Genomic DNA, 16,506 nt, shown 5'->3' on the forward strand with positions numbered 1-16,506 from the left:
ATTGTACAGAAAGACTAAGTTATCATATCACAGTATTGTTGAATTAAACTATTTATAAGCACTTAAAGCAATATATTGTACAGAAAGACTAAGTTATTTTACCACACTATTGTTGAATTAAACTATTTATAAGCTCTTTAATCAATATATTGTACAGAAAGACTAAGTTATTTTACCACACTATTGTTGAATTAAACTATTTATAAGCACTTAAAACAATATATTGTACAGAAATAATAAATTATCATATCACAGTATTGTTGAATTAAACTATTTATAAGCACTTTAATCAATATATTGTACAGAAAGAATAAGTTATCATATCACAGTATTGTTGAATTAAACTATTTATAAGCACTTTAATCAATATATTGTACAGAAAGACTAAGTTATCATATCACAGTATTGTTGAATTAAACTATTTATAAGCACTTTAATCAATATATTGTACAGAAAGACTAAGTTATTTTATCACAGTATTGTTGAATTAAACTATTTATAAGCACTTTAATCAATATATTGTACAGAAAGACTAAGTTATTTTATCACAGTATTGTTGAATTCAACTAACGGTATAATTTAATCCCTGTGTCTCGTGATCACCGTCGATCAGTTTCATTGGACAGTTCAGACGTTTGTTTTGTGTGTTTTAATTGGCTAACAGCGAGAAAAAGGGGTCGTGGACGTCACGTCTCTCTGTACACTGATTGGTTTGTATGTTTGGCGGACTTCGTCTTCCTGGTAAAGTGAGTTGAGTGTGAGCTTTCCGACCGGTGACAGCTGCACAGCCTGGGGGACTTGGTGGGTACCCAGATAAATAAATTACTCTTTATTCAACGTTACATAGCTTATATTTATGCTTTTTTTTTTAATAGCTTGGTTAGCGTGTGGTTTTTAGGGGGTGAATTGTACCACTTTTGTTAGCTAAGAAACTCATAGCTAAGTTAGCTAGATATACAATGTGTAACTTGTAACTTTTCGTTGAATATGTGAAAGTCCTATTTAATTTTTATTATTTGTTATTATGCATTAATTGAACATTTTCTATTTAGTCAAATCAGCTGTAAATATCGTAAATGCCGTGAAACAGCGAGACCTCGTGTCACCAGACAGCTGAAACAGGAGGGTCAGTGCTATACGGGATCCTTGGGACGGTCCCCCCCCTAATTAACCCGTTCCTTACCTACAGATAAACACCAACGACATTTAGTTATTATACAAGTCTTTTACCTTAATAACCATAAAACTACTTCAACTAACATTTCTGCTAGGGACGACCCTGGATAACACTGTCATCAAAATACAGCGATCAGTTTCTCTCTGTCATAGAAAACGTCTAACGAGCAGCGCCCACAATGTGTTGTGTTGTGTTGTGTTGTGTTGTGGAAGAGCCTTTAGTAACGAGTCTCTCATAACGGAACGAATGTAATAAAACGTCCACATCATGACGGTTAAACCCAGAGAGGTATTTCAGAACAGGATGCTTCAGGAAACACTGGTTCCACAGTGGACCAGTCAGTCCGATAGCAAGGCGTTGTTGTCATTTTATAAACAGGTGATGATCGGCAGAAATAAGGCGGTGTTGTTTAAAACAGAGGCCGGAATAGACCTGCTGTCGTTAGGACCTCAGTGTTGTTAGAAACAGAGGCCAGAATAGACCTGCTGTCATTAGGACCTCAGTGCTGTTAAAAACAGAGGCTGGAATAGACCTGCTGTCATTAGGACCTCAGTGTTGTTAGAAACAGAGGCCAGAATAGACCTGCTGTCATTAGGACCTCAGCGTTGTTAGAAACAGAGGCCAGAATAGACCTGCTGTCATTAGGACCTCAGCGTTGTTAGAAACAGAGGCCGGAATAGACCTGCTGTCATTAGGACCTCAGTGTCGTTAAAAACAGGGGCCAGAATAGACCTGCTGTCATTAGGACCTCAGTGTTGTTAAAAACAGAGGCTGGAATAGACCTGCTGTCATTAGGACCTCAGTGTCGTTAAAAACAGAGGCCAGAATAGACCTGCTGTCATTAGGACCTCAGTGGTGTTAGAAACAGAGGCCAGAATAGACCTGCTGTCATTAGGACCTCAGCGTTGTTAGAAACAGAGGCCAGAATAGACCTGCTGTCATTAGGACCTCAGCGTTGTTTAAAACAGAGGCCAGAATAGACCTGCTGTCATTAGGACCTCAGCGTTGTTAGAAACAGAGGCCAGAATAGACCTGCTGTCATTAGGACCTCAGCGTTGTTAGAAACAGAGGCCGGAATAGACCTGCTGTCATTAGGACCTCAGTGCTGTTAAAAACAGAGGCCAGAATAGACCTGCTGTCATTAGGACCTCAGTGTTGTTAAAAACAGAGGCCAGAATAGACCTGCTGTCATTAGGACCTCAGTGTTGTTAAAAACAGAGGCCAGAATAGACCTGCTGTCATTAGGACCTCAGCGTTGTTAGAAACAGAGGCCGGAATAGACCTGCTGTCATTAGGACCTCAGCGCTGTTAAAAACAGAGGCCAGAATAGACCTGCTGTCATTAGGACCTCAGTGCTGTTAAAAACAGAGGCCAGAATAGACCTGCTGTCGTTAGGACCTCAGTGTTGTTAGAAACAGAGGCCAGAATAGACCTGCTGTCATTAGGACCTCAGTGTTGTTAAAAACAGAGGCCGGAATAGACCTGCTGTCATTAGGACCTCAGTGTCGTTAAAAACAGAGGCCAGAATAGACCTGCTGTCATTAGGACCTCAGTGTCGTTAAAAACAGAGGCCAGAATAGACCTGCTGTCATTAGGACCTCAGTGCTGTTAAAAACAGAGGCCAGAATAGACCTGCTGTCATTAGGACCTCAGTGCTGTTAAAAACAGAGGCCAGAATAGACCTGCTGTCATTAGGACCTCAGTGCTGTTAGAAACAGAGGCCAGAATAGACCTGCTGTCATTAGGACCTCAGTGCTGTTAGAAACAGAGGCCAGAATAGACCTGCTGTCGTTAGAACCTCAGCGCTGTTAAAAACAGAGGCCAGAATAGACCTGCTGTCATTAGGACCTCAGTGCTGTTTAAAACAGAGGCCAGAATAGACCTGCTGTCATTAGGACCTCAGTGTTGTTAAAAACAGAGGCCAGAATAGACCTGCTGTCATTAGGACCTCAGTAGTGTTAAAAACAGAGGCCAGAATAGACCTGCTGTCATTAGGACCTCAGTGTTTAAAACAGAGGCCAGAATAGACCTGCTGTCATTAGGACCTCAGTGTCGTTAAAAACAGGGGCCAGAATAGACCTGCTGTCATTAGTACCTCAGTGTTGTTAAAAACAGAGGCTGGAATAGACCTGCTGTCATTAGGACCTCAGCGTTGTTAGAAACAGAGGCCAGAATAGACCTGCTGTCATTAGGACCTCAGCGTTGTTTAAAACAGAGGCCAGAATAGACCTGCTGTCATTAGGACCTCAGCGTTGTTAGAAACAGAGGCCAGAATAGACCTGCTGTCATTAGGACCTCAGTGCTGTTAAAAACAGAGGCCAGAATAGACCTGCTGTCATTAGGACCTCAGTGTTGTTAAAAACAGAGGCCGGAATAGACCTGCTGTCATTAGGACCTCAGTGTTGTTAAAAACAGAGGCCAGAATAGACCTGCTGTCATTAGGACCTCAGTGTTGTTAGAAACAGAGGCCAGAATAGACCTGCTGTCATTAGGACCTCAGTGCTGTTAAAAACAGAGGCCAGAATAGACCTGCTGTCATTAGGACCTCAGTGCTGTTAAAAACAGAGGCCAGAATAGACCTGCTGTCATTAGGACCTCAGTGTTGTTAAAAACAGAGACTGGAATAGACCTGCTGTCATTAGGACCTCAGTGTTGTTAAAAACAGAGGCTGGAATAGACCTGCTGTCATTAGGACCTCAGTGTCGTTAAAAACAGAGGCCAGAATAGACCTGCTGTCATTAGGACCTCAGTGTCGTTAAAAACAGAGGCCAGAATAGACCTGCTGTCATTAGGACCTCAGTGCTGTTAAAAACAGAGGCCAGAATAGACCTGCTGTCATTAGGACCTCAGTGCTGTTAAAAACAGAGGCCAGAATAGACCTGCTGTCATTAGGACCTCAGTGCTGTTTAAAACAGAGGCCAGAATAGACCTGCTGTCATTAGGACCTCAGTGTTGTTAAAAACAGAGGCCAGAATAGACCTGCTGTCATTAGGACCTCAGTAGTGTTAAAAACAGAGGCCAGAATAGACCTGCTGTCATTAGGACCTCAGTGCTGTTAAAAACAGAGGCCAGAATAGACCTGCTGTCATTAGGATCTCAGTGTCGTTAAAAACAGAGGCCAGAATAGACCTGCTGTCGTTAGGACCTCAGTGTTGTTAAAAACAGAGGCCAGAATAGACCTGCTGTCGTTAGGACCTCAGTAGTGTTAAAAACAGAGGCCAGAATAGACCTGCTGTCATTAGGACCTCAGTGCTGTTAAAAACAGAGGCCAGAATAGACCTGCTGTCATTAGGATCTCAGTGTCGTTAAAAACAGAGGCCAGAATAGACCTGCTGTCGTTAGGACCTCAGTGTTGTTAAAAACAGAGGCCAGAATAGACCTGCTGTCATTAGGATCTCAGTGTCGTTAAAAACAGAGGCCAGAATAGACCTGCTGTCATTAGGACCTCAGTGGTGTTAGAAACAGAGGCCAGAATAGACCTGCTGTCATTAGGACCTCAGTGCTGTTAAAAACAGAGTCCAGAATAGACCTGCTGTCATTAGGACCTCAGTGTCGTTAAAAACAGAGGCCAGAATAGACCTGCTGTCATTAGGACCTCAGTGTTGTTAAAAACAGAGGCCAGAATAGACCTGCTGTCATTAGGACCTCAGTGCTGTTAAAAACAGAGGCCGGAATAGACCTGCTGTCATTAGGACCTCAGTGTTGTTTAAAACAGAGGCCAGAATAGATCTGCTGTCATTAGGACCTCAGTGTTGTTAAAAACAGAGGCCAGAATAGACCTGCTGTCGTTAGGACCTCAGTAGTGTTAAAAACAGAGGCCAGAATAGACCTGCTGTCATTAGGACCTCAGTGCTGTTAAAAACAGAGGCCAGAATAGACCTGCTGTCATTAGGATCTCAGTGTCGTTAAAAACAGAGGCCAGAATAGACCTGCTGTCGTTAGGACCTCAGTGTTGTTAAAAACAGAGGCCAGAATAGACCTGCTGTCATTAGGACCTCAGTGTTGTTAAAAACAGAGGCCAGAATAGACCTGCTGTCGTTAGGACCTCAGTGTTGTTAAAAACAGAGGCCAGAATAGACCTGCTGTCATTAGGACCTCAGTGCTGTTAAAAACAGAGGCCAGAATAGACCTGCTGTCATTAGGACCTCAGTGCTGTTTAAAACAGAGGCCGGAATAGACCTGCTGTCATTAGGACCTCAGTGTCGTTAAAAACAGAGGCTGGAATAGACCTGCTGTCATTAGGACCTCAGTGTTGTTAAAAACAGAGGCCAGAATAGACCTGCTGTCATTAGGACCTCAGTGCTGTTAAAAACAGAGACCAGAATAGACCTGCTGTCATTAGGACCTCAGCGTCGTTAAAAACAGAGGCCAGAATAGACCTGCTGTCGTTAGGACCTCAGTGTCGTTAAAAACAGAGGCCAGAATAGACCTGCTGTCATTAGGACCTCAGTGTCGTTAAAAACAGAGGCCAGAATAGACCTGCTGTCATTAGGACCTCAGTGTTGTTTAAAACAGAGGCCGGAATAGACCTGCTGTCATTAGGACCTCAGTGCTGTTAGAAACAGAGGCCGGAATAGACCTGCTGTCATTAGGACCTCAGCGTTGTTAAAAACAGAGGCCAGAATAGACCTGCTGTCATTAGGACCTCAGTGCTGTTAGAAACAGAGGCCAGAATAGACCTGCTGTCATTAGGACCTCAGTGTTGTTAAAAACAGAGGCCAGAATAGACCTGCTGTCGTTAGGACCTCAGTGTTGTTAAAAACAGAGGCCGGAATAGACCTGCTGTCGTTAGGACCTCAGTGCTGTTAGAAACAGAGGCCAGAATAGACCTGCTGTCATTAGGACCTCAGTGCTGTTAGAAACAGAGGCCAGAATAGACCTGCTGTCATTAGGACCTCAGTGCTGTTAAAAACAGAGGCCAGAATAGACCTGCTGTCATTAGGACCTCAGTGTTGTTAAAAACAGAGGCCAGAATAGACCTGCTGTCGTTAGGACCTCAGTGCTGTTAAAAACAGAGGCCAGAATAGACCTGCTGTCATTAGGACCTCAGTGCTGTTAAAAACAGAGGCCAGAATAGACCTGCTGTCATTAGGACCTCAGTGTTGTTAAAAACAGAGGCCAGAATAGACCTGCTGTCGTTAGGACCTCAGTGCTGTTAAAAACAGAGGCCAGAATAGACCTGCTGTCATTAGGACCTCAGCGTCGTTAAAAACAGAGGCCAGAATAGACCTGCTGTCATTAGGACCTCAGTGTTGTTAAAAACAGAGGCCGGAATAGACCTGCTGTCGTTAGGACCTCAGTGTTGTTAAAAACAGAGGCCAGAATAGACCTGCTGTCGTTAGGACCTCAGTGTTGTTAGAAACAGAGGCCAGAATAGACCTGCTGTCATTAGGACCTCAGTGTTGTTAAAAACAGAGGCCAGAATAGACCTGCTGTCATTAGGACCTCAGTGTCGTTAGAAACAGAGGCCAGAATAGACCTGCTGTCGTTAGGAACTCAGTGTCGTTAAAAACAGAGGCCGGAATAGACCTGCTGTCATTAGGACTGTGTGTGATGTGATCAATCACTTTATTCCAGTTCAGAATAAATAAAATATGTATTTTATTTCAACAGTTCCAACCTAGACAGATATGAGTGTTTTTAATGGAGGGTAAATAAACACGAATGGATATTTATACGGATATTTAATGCCATTGTTATTTGTTTTATGCATAAGGGCAATGAAATGTACTGATATTTATGTAAAAGATGCATATTTTCCTAAACTCTGAGTCCCGGGAAAATACAGAATTTCTAATTTGGGGTCGCAGGCTGAAAAACACAGAATGTGTTACTTCATCGCTCTCGGTCAGTGAGCTGACGGTGGCTGGTCTCTGTAATTTGGCCAAACTAGATAACAGAAGTCATGAGTCCTGCTGCTGTTACATCAGACACAGAGTGGCAGTGACAAGGGGTCGCGCCCTATTCCCTACATAGTGCCCTATTTCCACTAGGGCCGTACCAACTGGCACCCTATTCCCTACATAGTGCCCTATTTCCACTAGGGTCGTACCAACTGGCACCCTATTCCCTACATAGTGCCCTATTTCCACTAGGGCCGTACCAACTGGCACCCTATTCCCTACATAGTGCCCTATTTCCACTAGGGTCGTACCAACTGGCATCCTATTCCCTACATAGTGCCCTATTTCCACTAGGGTCGTACCAACTGGCACCCTATTCCCTACATAGTGCCCTATTTCCACTAGGGCCGTACCAACTGGCGCCCTATTCCCTACATAGTGCCCTATTTCCACTAGGGTCGTACCAACTGGCACCCTATTCCCTACATAGTGCCCTATTTCCACTAGGGTCGTACCAACTGGCATCCTATTCCCTACATAGTGCCCTATTTCCACTAGGGTCGTACCAACTGGCATCCTATTCCCTACATAGTGCCCTATTTCCACTAGGGTCGTACCAACTGGCACCCTATTCCCTACATAGTGCCCTATTTCCACTAGGGTCGTACCAACTGGCATCCTATTCCCTACGTAGTGCCCTATTTCCACTAGGGCCGTACCAACTGGCATCCTATTCCCTACATAGTGCACTACTTCCACCAGGACCGTAGGGTTCTGATCAGTCCACTACTTCCACCAGGACCGTAGGGTTCTGATCAGTCCACTACTTCCACCAGGACCGTAGGGTTCTGATCAGTCCACTACTTCCACCAGGACCATAGGGTTCTGATCAGTCCACTACTTCCACCAGGACCATAGGGTTCTGATCAGTCCACTACTTCCACCAGGACCATAGGGTTCTGATCAGTCCACTACTTCCACCAGGACCGTAGGGTTCTGATCAGTCCACTACTTCCACCAGGACCATAGGGTTCTGATCAGTCCACTACTTCCACCAGGACCGTAGGGTTCTGATCAGTCCACTACTTCCACCAGGACCGTAGGGTTCTGATCAGTCCACTACTACCAGGACCGTAGGGTTCTGATCAGTCCACTACTTCCACCAGGACCACAGGGTTCTGATCAGTCCACTACTTCCACCAGGACCATAGGGTTCTGATCAGTCCACTACTTCCACCAGGACCATAGGGTTCTGATCAGTCCACTACTTCTACCAGGACCGTAGGGTTCTGATCAGTCCACTACTTCTACCAGGACCACAGGGTTCTGATCAGTCCACTACTTCCACCAGGACCGTAGGGTTCTGATCAGTCCACTACTTCTACCAGGACCGTAGGGTTCTGATCAGTCCACTACTTCCACCAGGACCGTAGGGTTCTGGTTCTGATCAGTCCACTACTTCCACCAGGACCATAGGGTTCTGATCAGTCCACTACTTCCACCAGGACCGTAGGGTTCTGATCAGTCCACTACTTCCACCAGGACCATAGGGTTCTGATCAGTCCACTACTTCCACCAGGACCATAGGGTTCTGGTTCTGATCAGTCCACTACTTCCACCAGGACCATAGGGTTCTGATCAGTCCACTACTTCCACCAGGACCATAGGGTTCTGATCAGTCCACTACTTCCACCAGGACCGTAGGGTTCTGATCAGTCCACTACTTCCACCAGGACCATAGGGTTCTGATCAGTCCACTACTTCCACCAGGACCATAGGGTTCTGGTTCTGATCAGTCCACTACTTCCACCAGGACCACAGGGTTCTGATCAGTCCACTACTTCTACCAGGACCATAGGGTTCTGATCAGTCCACTACTTCCACCAGGACCGTAGGGTTCTGATCAGTCCACTACTTCTACCAGGACCGTAGGGTTCTGATCAGTCCACTACTTCCACCAGGACCGTAGGGTTCTGATCAGTCCACTACTTCCACCAGGACCATAGGGTTCTGATCAGTCCACTACTTCCACCAGGACCATAGGGTTCTGGTTCTGATCAGTCCACTACTTCCACCAGGACCATAGGGTTCTGGTCAGTCCACTACTTCCACCAGGACCGTAGGGTTCTGATCAGTCCACTACTTCCACCAGGACCGTAGGGTTCTGATCAGTCCACTACTTCCACCAGGACCATAGGGTTCTGATCAGTCCACTACTTCCACCAGGACCGTAGGGTTCTGATCAGTCCACTACTTCCACCAGGACCATAGGGTTCTGATCAGTCCACTACTTCCACCAGGACCGTAGGGTTCTGGTTCTGATCAGTCCACTACTTCCACCAGGACCATAGGGTTCTGATCAGTCCACTACTTCTACCAGGACCGTAGGGTTCTGATCAGTCCACTACTTCCACCAGGACCGTAGGGTTCTGATCAGTCCACTACTTCCACCAGGACCATAGGGTTCTGGTTCTGATCAGTCCACTACTTCCACCAGGACCATAGGGTTCTGATCAGTCCACTACTTCCACCAGGACCATAGGGTTCTGATCAGTCCACTACTTCCACCAGGACCGTAGGGTTCTGATCAGTCCACTACTTCCACCAGGACCATAGGGTTCTGATCAGTCCACTACTTCCACCAGGACCGTAGGGTTCTGATCAGTCCACTACTTCCACCAGGACCATAGGGTTCTGGTTCTGATCAGTCCACTACTTCCACCAGGACCATAGGGTTCTGGTTCTGATCAGTCCACTACTTCCACCAGGACCATAGGGTTCTGATCAGTCCACTACTTCCACCAGGACCGTAGGGTTCTGATCAGTCCACTACTTCCACCAGGACCATAGGGTTCTGATCAGTCCACTACTTCCACCAGGACCGTAGGGTTCTGATCAGTCCACTACTTCCACCAGGACCGTAGGGTTCTGATCAGTCCACTACTTCCACCAGGACCATAGGGTTCTGATCAGTCCACTACTTCCACCAGGACCGTAGGGTTCTGATCAGTCCACTACTTCCACCAGGACCGTAGGGTTCTGGTTCTGATCAGTCCACTACTTCCACCAGGACCATAGGGTTCTGATCAGTCCACTACTTCCACCAGGACCATAGGGTTCTGATCAGTCCACTACTTCCACCAGGACCATAGGGTTCTGATCAGTCCACTACTTCCACCAGGACCGTAGGGTTCTGGTTCTGATCAGTCCACTACTTCCACCAGGACCATAGGGTTCTGGTTCTGGTCCGTGTAGTAATAGTGCGCCATTTTGTTTGTTGATGTAGGTCATGGTGACCCATAGTTATCTATCTAGTTAATCATTGTTGTCGTGAAGGCTGGATAGTTGTTGTTGTAACTCTGCATAGTTCTAGTCTAACAGGGTGTTGGGTAGTTTCCTGAGCTCTTATCAAGTCCCTGTGGTCAAACGTTAACCACTGGACAGGACCGGACCAGAGCTCTTTATGGACCAGAGCCTGGACAGGACAGGACCGGACCAGAGCTCTTTATGGACCAGAACCTGGACAGGACCGGACCAGAGCTCTTTATGGACCAGAGCCTGGACAGGACCGGACCAGAGCTCTTTATGGACCAGAGCTCTTTATGGACCAGAACCTGGACAGGACAGGACCGGACCAGAGCTCTTTATGGACCAGAGCTCTTTATGGACCAGAACCTGGACCGGACCAGAGCTCTTTATGGACCAGAGCTCTTTATGGACCAGAACCTGGACAGGACAGGACCAGAGCTCTTTATGGACCAGAGCCTGGACAGGACCGGACCAGAGCTCTTTATGGACCAGAACCTGGACAGGACCGGACCAGACCAGAGCTCTTTATGGACCAGAGCCTGGACAGGACCGGACCAGAGCTCTTTATGGACCAGAACCTGGACAGGACCGGACCAGAGCTCTTTATGGACCAGAGCCTGGACAGGACCGGACCAGAGCTCTTTATGGACCAGAGCCTGGACAGGACCGGACCAGAGCTCTTTATGGACCAGAGCTCTTTATGGACCAGAACCTGGACAGGACCAGACCAGAGCTCTTTATGGACCAGAGCTCTTTATGGACCAGAACCTGGACAGGACCAGAGCTCGTTATGGACCAGAGCCTGGACAGGACCGGACCAGAGCTCTTTATGGACCAGAGCTCTTTATGGACCAGAGCTCTTTATGGACCAGAACCTGGACAGGACCGGACCAGAGCTCTTTATGGACCAGAGCTCGTTATGGACCAGAACCTGGACAGGACAGGACCAGAGCTCTTTATGGACCAGAGCCTGGACAGGACCGGACCAGAGCTCTTTATGGACCAGAGCTCTTTATGGACCAGAGTTCTTTATGGACCAGAGCCTGGACAGGACCGGACCAGAGCTCTTTATGGACCAGAGCCTGGACAGGACAGGACCAGAGCTCTTTATGGACCAGAACCTGGACAGGACCGGACCAGAGCTCTTTATGGACCAGAGCCTGGACAGGACCGGACCAGAGCACTTTATGGACCAGAACCAGGACAGGACAGGACCGGACCAGAGCACTTTATGGACCAGAACCTGGACCGGACCAGAGCTCTTTATGGACCAGAGCTCTTTATGGACCAGAACCTGGACAGGACCGGACCAGAGCTCTTTATGGACCAGAGCCTGGACAGGACCGGACCAGAGCACTTTATGGACCAGAACCTGGACAGGACCAGAGCTCTTGGCTGTTGGTTTAAACGTGGCTGTTCCAACCTGACTAAATATAGTCCTGTTGGTTTAAACGTGGCTGTTCCAGTGGTAACCTGACTAAATATAGTCCTGTTGGTTTAAACGTGGCTGTTCCAACCTGACTAAATATAGTCCTGTTGGTTTAAACCTGGCTGTTCCAACCTGACTAAATATAGTCCTGTTGGTTTAAACGTGGCTGTTCCAGTGGTAACCTGACTAAATATAGTCCTGTTGGTTTAAACCTGGCTGTTCCAGTGGTAACCTGACTAAATATAGTCCTGTTGGTTTAAACCTGGCTGTTCCAGTGGTAACCTGACTAAATATAGTCCTGTTGGTTTAAACGTGGCTGTTCCAACCTGACTAAATATAGTCCTGTTGGTTTAAACGTGGCTGTTCCAGTGGTAACCTGACTAAATATAGTCCTGTTGGTTTAAACGTGGCTGTTCCAACCTGACTAAATATAGTCCTGTTGGTTTAAACCTGGCTGTTCCAGTGGTAACCTGACTAAATATAGTCCTGTTGGTTTAAACGTGGCTGTTCCAGTGGCAACCTGACTAAATATAGTCCTGTTGGTTTAAACGTGGCTGTTCCAGTGGTAACCTGACTAAATATAGTCCTGTTGGTTTAAACGTGGCTGTTCCAGTGGTAACCTGACTAAATATAGTCCTGTTGGTTTAAACCTGGCTGTTCCAACCTGACTAAATATAGTCCTGTTGGTTTAAACGTGGCTGTTCCAGTGGTAACCTGACTAAATATAGTCCTGTTGGTTTAAACGTGGCTGTTCCAACCTGACTAAATATAGTCCTGTTGGTTTAAACGTGGCTGTTCCAGTGGTAACCTGACTAAATATAGTCCTGTTGGTTTAAACGTGGCTGTTCCAGTGATAACCTGACTAAATATAGTCCTGTTGGTTTAAACGTGGCTGTTCCAGTGGTAACCTGACTAAATATAGTCCTGTTGGTTTAAACGTGGCTGTTCCAACCTGACTAAATATAGTCCTGTTGGTTTAAACGTGGCTGTTCCAGTGGTAACCTGACTAAATATAGTCCTGTTGGTTTAAACCTGGCTGTTCCAACCTGACTAAATATAGTCCTGTTGGTTTAAACGTGGCTGTTCCAGTGGTAACCTGACTAAATATAGTCCTGTTGGTTTAAACCTGGCTGTTCCAGTGGTAACCTGACTAAATATAGTCCTGTTGGTTTAAACGTGGCTGTTCCAGTGGTAACCTGACTAAATATAGAGCTGTTGGTTTAAACCTGGCTGTTCCAGTGGTAACCTGACTAAATATAGTCCTGTTGGTTTAAACGTGGCTGTTCCAGTGGTAACCTGACTAAATATAGAGCTGTTGGTTTAAACGTGGCTGTTGCAGTGGTAACCTGACTAAATATAGTCCTGTTGGTTTAAACGTGGCTGTTCCAACCTGACTAAATATAGTCCTGTTGGTTTAAACGTGGCTGTTCCAGTGGTAACCTGACTAAATATAGTCCTGTTGGTTTAAACGTGGCTGTTCCAGTGGTAACCTGACTAAATATAGTCCTGTTGGTTTAAACGTGGCTGTTCCAACCTGACTAAATATAGTCCTGTTGGTTTAAACGTGGCTGTTCCAACCTGACTAAATATAGTCCTGTTGGTTTAAACGTGGCTGTTCCAACCTGACTAAATATAGTCCTGTTGGTTTAAACGTGGCTGTTCCAGTGGTAACCTGACTAAATATAGTCCTGTTGGTTTAAACGTGGCTGTTCCAGTGGTAACCTGACTAAATATAGTCCTGTTGGTTTAAACGTGGCTGTTCCAGTGGTAACCTGACTAAATATAGTCCTGTTGGTTTAAACGTGGCTGTTCCAGTGGCAACCTGACTAAATATAGTCCTGTTGGTTTAAACGTGGCTGTTCCAGTGGTAACCTGACTAAATATAGTCCTGTTGGTTTAAACGTGGCTGTTCCAGTGGTAACCTGACTAAATATAGTCCTGTTGGTTTAAACATGGCTGTTCCAGTGGTAACCTGACTAAATATAGTCCTGTTGGTTTAAACGTGGCTGTTCCAGTGGTAACCTGACTAAATATAGTCCTGTTGGTTTAAACGTGGCTGTTCCAACCTGACTAAATATAGTCCTGTTGGTTTAAACGTGGCTGTTCCAGTGGTAACCTGACTAAATATAGTCCTGTTGGTTTAAACGTGGCTGTTCCAGTGGTAACCTGACTAAATATAGTCCTGTTGGTTTAAACGTGGCTGTTCCAGTGGTAACCTGACTAAATATAGTCCTGTTGGTTTAAACGTGGCTGTTCCAGTGGCAACCTGACTAAATATAGTCCTGTTGGTTTAAACGTGGCTGTTCCAGTGGTAACCTGACTAAATATAGTCCTGTTGGTTTAAACGTGGCTGTTCCAACCTGACTAAATATAGTCCTGTTGGTTTAAACGTGGCTGTTCCAACCTGACTAAATATAGTCCTGTTGGTTTAAACGTGGCTGTTCCAGTGGTAACCTGACTAAATATAGTCCTGTTGGTTTAAACGTGGCTGTTCCAGTGGTAACCTGACTAAATATAGTCCTGTTGGTTTAAACTTGGCTGTTCCAGTGGTAACCTGACTAAATATAGTCCTGTTGGTTTAAACGTGGCTGTTCCAACCTGACTAAATATAGTCCTGTTGGTTTAAACATGGCTGTTCCAACCTGACTAAATATAGTCCTGTTGGTTTAAACATGGCTGTTCCAACCTGACTAAATATAGTCCTGTTGGTTTAAACGTGGCTGTTCCAACCTGACTAAATATAGTCCTGTTGGTTTAAACGTGGCTGTTCCAACCTGACTAAATATAGTCCTGTTGGTTTAAACGTGGCTGTTCCAGTGGTAACCTGACTAAATATAGTCCTGTTGGTTTAAACCTGGCTGTTCCAACCTGACTAAATATAGTCCTGTTGGTTTAAACGTGGCTGTTCCAGTGGTAACCTGACTAAATATAGTCCTGTTGGTTTAAACCTGGCTGTTCCAGTGGTAACCTGACTAAATATAGTCCTGTTGGTTTAAACGTGGCTGTTCCAACCTGACTAAATATAGTCCTGTTGGTTTAAACGTGGCTGTTCCAGTGGTAACCTGACTAAATATAGTCCTGTTGGTTTAAACGTGGCTGTTCCAGTGGTAACCTGACTAAATATAGTCCTGTTGGTTTAAACGTGGCTGTTCCAGTGGTAACCTGACTAAATATAGTCCTGTTGGTTTAAACGTGGCTGTTCCAGTGGTAACCTGACTAAATATAGTCCTGTTGGTTTAAACGTGGCTGTTCCAGTGGTAACCTGACTAAATATAGTCCTGTTGGTTTAAACGTGGCTGTTCCAGTGATAACCTGACTAAATATAGTCCTGTTGGTTTAAACGTGGCTGTTCCAACCTGACTAAATATAGTCCTGTTGGTTTAAACCTGGCTGTTCCAACCTGACTAAATATAGTCCTGTTGGTTTAAACGTGGCTGTTCCAGTGATAACCTGACTACATATAGAGCTGTTGGTTTAAACGTGGCTGTTCCAGTGGTAACCTGACTAAATATAGTCCTGTTGGTTTAAACGTGGCTGTTCCAGTGGTAACCTGACTAAATATAGTCCTGTTGGTTTAAACGTGGCTGTTCCAGTGGTAACCTGACTAAATATAGTCCTGTTGGTTTAAACGTGGCTGTTCCAACCTGACTAAATATAGTCCTGTTGGTTTAAACGTGGCTGTTCCAGTGGTAACCTGACTAAATATAGTCCTGTTGGTTTAAACGTGGCTGTTCCAACCTGACTAAATATAGTCCTGTTGGTTTAAACGTGGCTGTTCCAACCTGACTAAATATAGTCCTGTTGGTTTAAACGTGGCTGTTCCAACCTGACTAAATATAGTCCTGTTGGTTTAAACGTGGCTGTTCCAGTGGTAACCTGACTAAATATAGTCCTGTTGGTTTAAACGTGGCTGTTCCAGTGATAACCTGACTAAATATAGTCCTGTTGGTTTAAACGTGGCTGTTCCAGTGGTAACCTGACTAAATATAGTCCTGTTTGTTTAAACGTGGCTGTTCCAACCTGACTAAATATAGTCCTGTTGGTTTAAACCTGGCTGTTCCAGTGGTAACCTGACTAAATGTAGAGCTGTTGGTTTAAACCTGGCTGTTCCAGTGGTAACCTGACTAAATATAGTCCTGTTGGTTTAAACGTGGCTGTTCCAGTGGTAACCTGACTAAATATAGAGCTGTTGGTTTAAACGTGGCTGTTCCAGTGGTAACCTGACTAAATATAGTCCTGTTGGTTTAAACGTGGCTGTTCCAGTGGTAACCTGACTAAATATAGTCCTGTTGGTTTAAACGTGGCTGTTCCAGTGATAACCTGACTAAATATAGTCCTGTTGGTTTAAACGTGGCTGTTCCAGTGGTAACCTGACTAAATATAGTCCTGTTGGTTTAAACGTGGCTGTTCCAGTGGTAACCTGACTAAATATAGTCCTGTTGGTTTAAACGTGGCTGTTCCAGTGATAACCTGACTAAATATAGTCCTGTTGGTTTAAACGTGGCTGTTCCAGTGATAACCTGACTAAATATAGTCCTGTTGGTTTAAACGTGGCTGTTCCAGTGGTAACCTGACTAAATATAGTCCTGTTGGTTTAAACGTGGCTGTTCCAGTGATAACCTGACTAAATATAGTCCTGTTGGTTTAAACGTGGCTGTTCCAGTGGTAACCTGACTAAATATAGTCCTGTTGGTTTAAACGTGGCTGTTCCAGTGGTAACCTGACTAAATATAGTCCTGTTGGTTTAA

The 16,506-nt window shown here is 45.3% G+C and overlaps 1 protein-coding gene across 1 annotated transcript in view; it reads left to right on the forward strand.

Moving 5' to 3' along the window:
- Nucleotides 1-695: 695 nt before the first annotated feature.
- LOC106596290 (serine hydroxymethyltransferase, cytosolic) overlaps nt 696-16,506 on the forward strand; it is a 32,527-nt gene continuing 16,716 nt past the window's right edge. Inside the window, exon 1 of the mRNA XM_045711970.1 lies at nt 696-801. The gene's annotated coding sequence lies outside the window, so the exon portion shown is untranslated. The remainder of the gene's footprint in view (nt 802-16,506) is intronic.

The sequence above is a fragment of the Salmo salar genome, unplaced genomic scaffold, assembly GCF_905237065.1.
Source record: "Salmo salar unplaced genomic scaffold, Ssal_v3.1, whole genome shotgun sequence".
Taxonomy (NCBI): domain Eukaryota; kingdom Metazoa; phylum Chordata; class Actinopteri; order Salmoniformes; family Salmonidae; genus Salmo; species Salmo salar.